This window comes from Macrobrachium rosenbergii, chromosome 56 (assembly GCF_040412425.1).
Source record: "Macrobrachium rosenbergii isolate ZJJX-2024 chromosome 56, ASM4041242v1, whole genome shotgun sequence".
In the NCBI taxonomy this organism is placed as follows: Eukaryota; Metazoa; Arthropoda; class Malacostraca; order Decapoda; family Palaemonidae; genus Macrobrachium; species Macrobrachium rosenbergii.
In genome coordinates this window covers 12,254,804-12,264,301 of record NC_089796.1, presented here as the reverse complement: position 1 = coordinate 12,264,301, position 9,498 = coordinate 12,254,804, and the positions used below count along the sequence as shown (strand labels likewise).

The following is a 9,498-nucleotide window of genomic DNA, read 5'->3' as shown; positions in this document are numbered from 1 at the left end:
ATTTGACTCCCAGGGCTGACTGAACATGGCGAAATTAAAACCCGGCGAAACAGTGTAGGTGACTCACTGTTTCGCCGTGTTTAGTACTACCCTAAGGATCAAATGTCCTAATTACATTACGCGTGACTGAAATTTCAGTCATTACGCGTAACGACCGATTACACATGTTGACTGTAACATATATATATATATATATATATATATATATATATATATATATATATATATATATATATATATATTCTCGAAGCTTGTCATATAGTATAAGCTTGTTCCTATTGTTCTCATGAATGTGAACATTTTTAATAATAATAATAATAATAATAATAATATATAATAATAATAATAATAACACAAGAGCCGCAGAAGAAGAGAAGCCTGAAAACCGAGGGAAGACTGGTAATGGACTCTTGTGTGCGCATGCGTCAACAGTGTTACCAACATGAAGAACACGAGGACAACAGTAACTATTACCTGGTCTTGCTTATTCATGAAAATGAGGTTTCCCGTTTCTTTTGTTTGTGTGTCTTGTTAACGGAGAGATTTTGATCTTCAATTACTTATTAAGTTTATTTACTTATTACTTATTCTTATATCAGAGAACTTATGTATGTAAACTTGCAAGAGAAGAAATAATGAATTTATGATTTAGTAACCCGTTACAGGGAAAGCAATTATTAGTATTTATTATTACTATTATTATTAATTCATCTATGCCGTAAAACAAAAGAACTAATGCGAATGTAGACGGGAAGAATCGACCCCAGGGGCGTTACTTACTGTCCCGTATCCCGGGCCAAGGTACCATTATTTTTCATACGTATATGTGGACCATTATTAAGAAACTTTTTAGCCCAGCCTGAGACCCATCGATAGCAAGTTGTTAAAATGAACATAAATATAAGTATACGGACTGCATATTATTATTATTATTATTATTATTATTATTATCTTGCAGACTTATAACTTGTAAATCATATATACTTTTACGGGTCAAAATGACTAGAATTACTAGTGTTTAGCTTTGTAACCGATGGATTACACCAATTACTGATCCAGTAACTTCATGTCGCAACCGAGAAGAGCAAAAAACTGCAACAAGTGTTGAAGCCATACGATAGGTTCCGTGCTTTATTATTATTATTATTATTATTTTAAAGAAATACTCTGAAATGGGTATTTACGTTTGCTGTTTATTTCGAAAATATAAAAAACTAATATCCACCGTGTTGGATGATTCAAATTTATACAAATGACAAATTAACAACTTCATTAAACAAGAGAGAACAGGAAAATAATAATAATAATAATAATAATAATAATAATAATAATAATAATAATAATGAATATTAAATACTACTCACTTTCCAACATTTTTACCTGAATAATAATAATAATAATAATAATAATAATAATAATAATAATAATAATAATAATAATAAAATAGAATAAAGAAGATGATTCAGCAGCAAAGCCCTCCACTGAGCCTGCAAAGAAACACCAGCTAGCTTGCAGTAACAAGTGGTACGAACACCAACCTGATAGTGATAAAACGATCAGGCAAAAGATCCTCTGGGACTATGACAGCAGAATAGATAGTTGATAGGTGCTACTAGACCAGACGACGTTGATTGGACACAATCAAGAAGAAAATATCACTCACTGATGTCCCTTAATGTACCATGGAACACCAGAGTAGATGAGAAAGAAAGAAAAAATTGAGGTATCAAGACCCGAAAATCGAAATAAGAAGGATATGGGATATGCCAGTGGAAATTGTACCCATAATCATAGAACGCTTAAACACGATCCCAAGATCCCTGAAAAGGAATCTGAAAAACTAGATGCAAAGTAGCTCCAGGACTCAGCAGAAGAGTGTTAAGCACTAGAAACAGAGTTATAGTGAGAGAAATGATGGACTCCTATAAGGAGGCAGGATGCAACCTGGAACCCCACACCATAAATACCACCCAATCAAATAGGATGACTGTGATAAAAAAAAAATGTATATATATATATATATATATATAATATATATATATATATATATAACACAGAGTATTGAATAACGCCTCTAACTTTCTAATAAAGAGTTAATAAATAATTTCAAACATTTTTAACTAATAATAATAATAATAATAATAATAATAATAATAATAATAATAATAATGACAGCTATTCTACATGATGTGACCGTACTTGACATATATCCTGACAACGAAGAGGATAATTTTACTAACAACTGAGAAGGCTGGCAATAACATCTCCCCCTTTCCAATCTCACTTTGTTCTCTTGAATGATACTCCATTAAAACTGGCAAATCATTGTCACATAAACTCGCTAAAAAAAAAAAAAAAAAAGTAAATGAAACTGCGCATCTCGCTCGTCATTTCTTACCGCCAGTTTTATTCCGGCGCGAGATGGCGATTTCACGGTGGCATAAACTTCTATCGTGACATTAAAAAGTAGAAAAGTCGTTGAAGTATCTAACTTGTAAGTCATAAAAAACACCGTCGGAGATATTAAAGGTGTCACTTATCTAAAGGCTTTTGAGGTTCTTAGGTTCTTAACCTGTCTGTTAGACTGTGTAACTGTTTCCAAGTGGAACTGGGACGGCGTTTTAGCCTTGAAAAATTATAATTGGCATCCAAACCTCTTGTTTCAGTCAGCGTTACCGCTTTTTAGGCAAGATATACTCGAGTTCGTTTTTAGTTTCTGTCCGCCCTCAGATCACCAAAACTACACTGAGACTGAGGGGCTGCAACTTGGTATGTTGATCGCCCACCCTCCAATCATCAAACAACAGCCCTCAGCCTCAGGTTTTATTTTTATTTCAGGTTTAAGCTTAGCTAATCATTACTTCTGGCAACGATACAACAGGTCACTAACGGGCCGTGGTTCAAAGTTTCATGGGCCGCGGCTCATACAGCAATAGTACCGAGACCACCGAAAGATAGATTCTATTTTCGGTTGGTTTGATTATACGTGGGCGGCTGTATAGAAAACTCGATTGCGCCGAAGACACTTCGGCGCATTTTTACTTGTTTTCTTTTACTTATCACTGAATACTCTGGGGCTCTTTTGTGGCCGCTCTTGGTACCTCTGAGGAGATTATCAGACTTCACGTAAAAGCTCTGTTTGTCAAATTTCTTCTTTATTCCCTCTACTCTCCGTACAGTCAATCTTTTTTCAGAACCGCTTCATACATGACTTATTATGGGGTCTGTATCGAAGGAGTGATGTAACACAGGAGTGACATAAATACCGTATTAAAGGGGTGACATTTTATTGGAGTGACTTAACGATAAAGCGACAAAGTAGCCAAAATTATAAAAATAATTAAATTATTAATATTTCATTGAAAAAACTAGAGACACTGAACTGTTAACATACTTTAAATATTGGCTGGATGGTTGTCACTCCTTTGAAATTTATACCTGAGGCGTCACTCGTTTGTTACGTCACCTCTGTGACATGTCACTCCTTTGAACCGCTCCCCTTATTATGGCATAACATTTTCTTCCTACCAATGTTTTTCCCGGGTTCGATAATCGTACGTCCACTGAGAATAAACCCGCCTAATTTCCCTTCCATTTTAGTTTATTGCTCACTCTGGTCTGGGCTATATAAGGACAGCAGGTTGCTCGAACCATTCTGCCCTAAAATGGAAGGCTGCAGTATCTGCAAAAATACAAAACAGAAAAATGGTAGATACTGCAGTTTTCCCTTGCCTTGCTACTAATTTTGCAATGGGACCCCCTAAATGCTCGTGGAAAGCATTAAAGAATCATTCTGAAACTGCGGTAACTTGTGTATTTTGTATATAACGAGCCCAATAGGTGGCATATCTCAATTTCGAAAATTTTGCAGATAGTGCAGTGTTCCATTTCAGGGCAGAATTGGCTTATATACTTAAAAGAAAAAAAAACGGACACTTGTTCGGTATTTATCTTACCTCTCATTCTTTAACGAGACGAAGTTGCTTACACCCATTTCTTGCAAGCAGATCTTGCAGGCAACTTGGTTCAAGCTGGAAAGAGAGAAAGAAACAATACTGGAATGAAACGGCGGTGTAAGGTTCAGACAGATTTTCCAATAATTCCTACAAAGGTTATATCTGTTTTAAGAGGCAGAAAAAATAGATTAAACTTGCGAGGAATATAACTAAGTACATGTGTGTAGAATAACATTAAATCTATAAAAACATCTGTATAAATGCACATACACGCACACACATTATATATATATGCATATGTGTGTGTGATATATACATACACACATATATATATATATATATATATATATATATATGTATATATATATATATATATATACATATATATATATATATATACTCTCTATGTATATATATACTCTCTGCTGAATGTGAGCCTGAAATGGAGGTTTATATGGCGTATGTGTATGTATATATATAATGTATTATATACTGTATATGTATATACATATATAATTTATTAATTTTTATAGATAACATGTGCGTGTGCATAAGTCTGTATGCAAGCAACAGCATGCATTTGCCGATAAAGATGTGGGTTTGGAATCTGATTAGCAAGAGAGAGAGAGAGAGATTCTTTTTAGAGAGAGAGAGAGAGAGAGAGAGAGATTCCCTTTTATCTGTGGGCCCCTGTTCTCTCTCTCTCTCTCTCTTGCTAATGGCTACGTAGCCACGGGCACCGGAACGGAGGCGCTTCAAAAGAGTCGCAAAAGAACCTGAAAATAAATTGGAATAAATTGTCAAATTAACAGAGGCGCCTGAGTCACGTTTCGATCACCCTATAGGTTTTTTTTTTTTTTTTGTTCTTCTAGGTCTGCTCTTTTTCTCTCCTGTGAACCACTAATGGGTGTCTTCTCTCTCTCTCTCTCTCTCTCTTGGACAATTTTAATTTGTACTATTTCTTACTTAAACTTCTACTGCATGATTTATCAATTTTTATTAACATAGCAATATTTCCTTGACACTTGCAATCAGATTTAGGATTAATTTTGTGTTCCTGATTACAGTTTTATAATTATTCTTGAAATGAATTTACGAATTATCTCTTTGGATGTACAACATATAATGATCATCCTCCTCTGATCTCCATGGAATTGCACGATAACAATAACCTATATCAGCTAAACACAACACCTTACACAAACACACATTCTTATTACATATAATATATATATATATATATATATATATATATATATATATATATATATATATATATTTGATCTAATGATGCTGAATTGAAGACAAGCAAAGAAATCTTAGTCGATATATACGAAACACTGAATCTTTAATTTACGATAACAAGCAATCTAAGCAAAAATTTTGAAGGTATGAAGAGGCTTTTCTGGAATGGGTGAAGTCCATTTTTTGTCGCTAATCCTCGCCGATGTCATTGTTTGAATCGTAGGGTCTAGTTTTAGTTTTGCAATTGCGACGTCAACCATTATGCATATTTTCTGGTTGATTTCCTATCACGAGGAACTCGAGTCAAACCAGAAACTAGTTAGGTAACTGAAATGACTTGCAGCCTTCCAGGGTGTGTTTTGGTTCCGAAAGTGCTCAGATAATCTGACAGCCGTTTTCCGAGAAAAGTTACAATGACGACTTTACGATCATTCGTCGCAAGCCTCTAACATTATGTTTCTCTGAAGCGCTCGAGTCTTTCTTAGATTGTCTATGCTGTAAAGACGGGTTCTAGGAAAATAGTTCTTATCAGCTTAACAAGATCTGCAGCATCAGCCAAGACAAAAATATCGATATCAGAGTTCTGTGGATTTATAAAGGACCGATGTATTTCATAACCGATTTTTATTGGGCTATATGCGTTAACTATGGTCGCCACAGGAACCCTTAAACTCAAAAAGAATGTGCCTATCATGCAATGGTACTAAAGTAGCAAAGACGTTCCTTAATTTGTCAAAAATACTGACTGAGAAGTCAGTAGCACCTTGGCCGGGTCGGATTCTCGATGGTAAGCTTTGGCCTCATAAATCTGATTGATGACTGATTGATTGATTTATAGATTTTAGGCATACATTCCAAGCACTGGGGCAACTAAGGCCATTCAGCGCTGAAACGGAAATCGACAGTAAAAGTTTGAAAGGTGTAACAGGAGGAAAACCTCGCAGCTGCACTATGAATCAATTGTTAGGCGAGGGTGGACAGTAAGATGGAAGAAAGGGAATATGAATGGAGGTGCAGTAAGAGGAATGAAAGTAATTGTACCGAAGATTGACAATTTTTTGTCTGGACCCGAGATATGGCCAGTGATTTAGAAATGGAGGAAAAATAATAATAACCGATTTCCGGAATTCCTCAGTATTGCCTCGGTACTCTCTTTCTACTTCTGTTTTTCATGATTTCTAAAATGTTTCGTTATCTCATTAGTCTCTCTCTTCTTCTTCCTCATTACAGTGTCTTTCGCTTTTTTTATTTTTCAGTTGTGGGTATGAGATGGGCATTCAACTTCGCCTACTTCTTTTATTATTTTTTTTCTTTTACTCATTTCAATAACACAAGCAGAGCGAAATTTCCAAAGCTTTCTGGAAAAGACAACTGGCGTTACAGAAAAAGAGGTCACTTACAAGGTCAGGCAGAAGAAAGACCGTCAACAGAGAGGGCATTGGGCGGCAAAAATGACGCTATCGTGACCTCGATTGATTGATTTCTCCCAACTGGCGTCGCAGCAGCATTGGTCATTGACAACAGAAATGGTCTTTTCTTTGAGAAAACTAATTTGAACTAAGATGAGGGAGAATGTTGATGAGAATTTTATCACGAAATACGAAACGCCGGGGGGACGTCAGTGCACCTCACGCGGTGTACTGTAGGCACTGCTAAAGGGCGTTTGCAGCGTCCCTTCGGCCCCTAACTGCGACCATTTTTTAGTCTTCTACCTTGTATGCCTTCATTCCCGCTTAATATCTTCAATCTTGCTTTCCAACCTCTCTAACTATTACTTCTTAGTGCAGATGTGGGGCTTCCTTCCAGTTCAACGTTTAAATCGTTGCTCTTTGTCTCTTTTATTTTCTAGATTTCTTCATCTTGCTGTCCAACCGCTCCAACTCCCTCTTTTTTTTCTGTCTTAAGCGCTGGATGGCCAAAAGTGCCCTATTGCTTGGTTCGACACCCTATTTCATAAATTGAATCAGACAACGAAATATGAAATAATATACGGTATATATATATATATATATATATATATATATATATATATATATATATATATATATATATATATATATATATATATATATATATATATATATATTTTCATGATGTTGCCTTGTAATACATATATCCTCCTATAATTTTGACATATTTACTTTTTCATCTGTTATGTTTAATGATAATGGTTGTTGAAGTGTCATATTTAGTTTGACATCAGATCTCAAAAGTACTAATGATTACTTGATAGCGTAATTTAGAATTGTTGTTATAATTTTAATAGTAACGTAATTTAGAACGAATATCTTTCTTGGTAAAAGCGTAGTATGTGAACACGTGTGTGTGTCCACCAAGGCTTGTTTCATTTCAGTTGTCATCAGTTGAGATAAGAGGGAACGCTTTGTTTTGGGTTAGCGATGACAGATTTGCAAAACAAACGCCAATTCGTCCCATACGGGCTCAAGACGAGTGATTTCATGTTGTTGCATGCGTTGTTTGAGTCACGTACGCCACTTTGAGAGAAAGAATACGTGTCCTGATCAATTACGTCATGTTTTGTAAGATGCGTTCAAAACGTTTTGCTGGGATGACGTAACTTTCCTTCTAGAAGCTTCTCCATTGTATCTCGCACCCAAAACGCTTTAATGACGTCACCTCCCTGCTTCTAGAACTTTTGTATCTCGTACCCAAAATGCTTTAATGACATCATGTAATTGTTTCACGTATTACTGGAATCCTAAAATTTGTTTCATTCTGATTTCTGAGACCAGTCGATTTGGTTCCATATCTCTCTCTCTCTCTCTCTCTCTCTCATTCCTAATTAGGAAGAGATTACTTTTAACGTAAATTTTTGTGGTCACTTTTAACATTAACTTTTGAGATCTGAATTTAGCAAAGTTATTTAGTTCGTAACGGCGCCTGGTAAAAAAGTGTGTATTGTGTAACGCAGCTGCAGCAAGTGATTTACAGAGGTTTTCACAAGTTGTGTAAGGTAACGTGAAATTTTACTTATTGATACCATGGTATGATAAGTTAGGAGGTTATGGTGTGATAAGTTAGGAAATTTTGAACAAGTGAAATCATTATTGATAAATCTTACGTGTATTTTTGTGTGTTTTTCTATTTACAATTTCTTTATATTTTCACATTTTTTATGTTTGTGATGTAACATTTATTTACATAGCATTGTAAATATTTCTTGGTAATTTAACATTGCATACTTAATTTAACATTGCATACTTAATTTAACATTGCATACTTGATTTCATTTATTGAGATTTTCTTTTTAAATCTTGAGTAATTCTTGATAGTTTAAATTTTACTTGATTAATTTAAATTCCTGATAAAGTTTTGTGAATTAGTTTTGTTTCATAATTTAATTCAAGAAATCATTGAGTTTTGTGTTATTTTCAACTAATAGTAAATTTTTCAGATTGTGAATTCTAATTAATTGTGAATTCTAGTTATAAACTTTGAATCTGAAAATAAATTTTTGTATTTAACATTTTTAGAAAAACAGTGTTTCATTTATTGATCACCAGTGAATAGGACTGATTGTGTGTGCATAAGGCAAAGTGATAAACATGTTTTGTTCTTTTAGTTTTGCTAAAGTGAATTAAGACCAGGGAAACAGTTACAGTTTTTGATGGAGTGATGCCCTTTTACTCTAGAAGATTTCTAGTTTAATTTTTATACCTCACACATATTCTGACGAACTTAGTTTGATTTTTCAAGTGATTGATAAATAAGTTTTTCTTAAGGGATCACTGTTACCTTTAGAGTACTCAGTCGTAACAATTAATGTTATGAGAGTTCAGGTATCTGGCTGAAGTGAGGTATATTTTTGAATCTTGAGATTAGTTGTGTAATAACCAGGTACTTGATACGCATCGTGACAATATATATATATATATATATATATATATATATATATATATATATATATATATATATATATATATATATAAATTACACAGGGCAATGAAGTCACTGTTGACCCAGTCCGACATCGGAAATAAAAAAAAAAAGAGGTGAAAGAAGAAAATGAGCCAGAGTTAAAACGAGGATATATACAGTAGTATATATATAGCAACTGTTGTTCACAAGGCCAGGCCGTCATAAACCATTATCTCCGGCCAAGGGTTTATTCCTTTTTTTTTATGCGCCGCCAAACAATAACAGTCATGTCTAAAAGACTCCTCGTTTATAATAGACTTTTGGATGACAGTAAAAACTCCCGGAGGAAGAAAAAAAAAAAGCTTCACCCGCCGACATTATCTATTTAATAACGGGGGAAAACACCGCTCGGGATCAT

The 9,498-nt window shown here is 34.5% G+C and overlaps 1 protein-coding gene across 1 annotated transcript in view; it reads right to left on the bottom strand.

The window, feature by feature from the left end:
- The window catches only part of LOC136836261 (uncharacterized), a 61,676-nt gene extending 57,701 nt beyond the window's left edge, over positions 1-3,975 (bottom strand). The window contains exon 1 of the mRNA XM_067100271.1: positions 3,957-3,975. The gene's annotated coding sequence lies outside the window, so the exon portion shown is untranslated. The remainder of the gene's footprint in view (positions 1-3,956) is intronic.
- Positions 3,976-9,498: the final 5,523 nt, after the last annotated feature.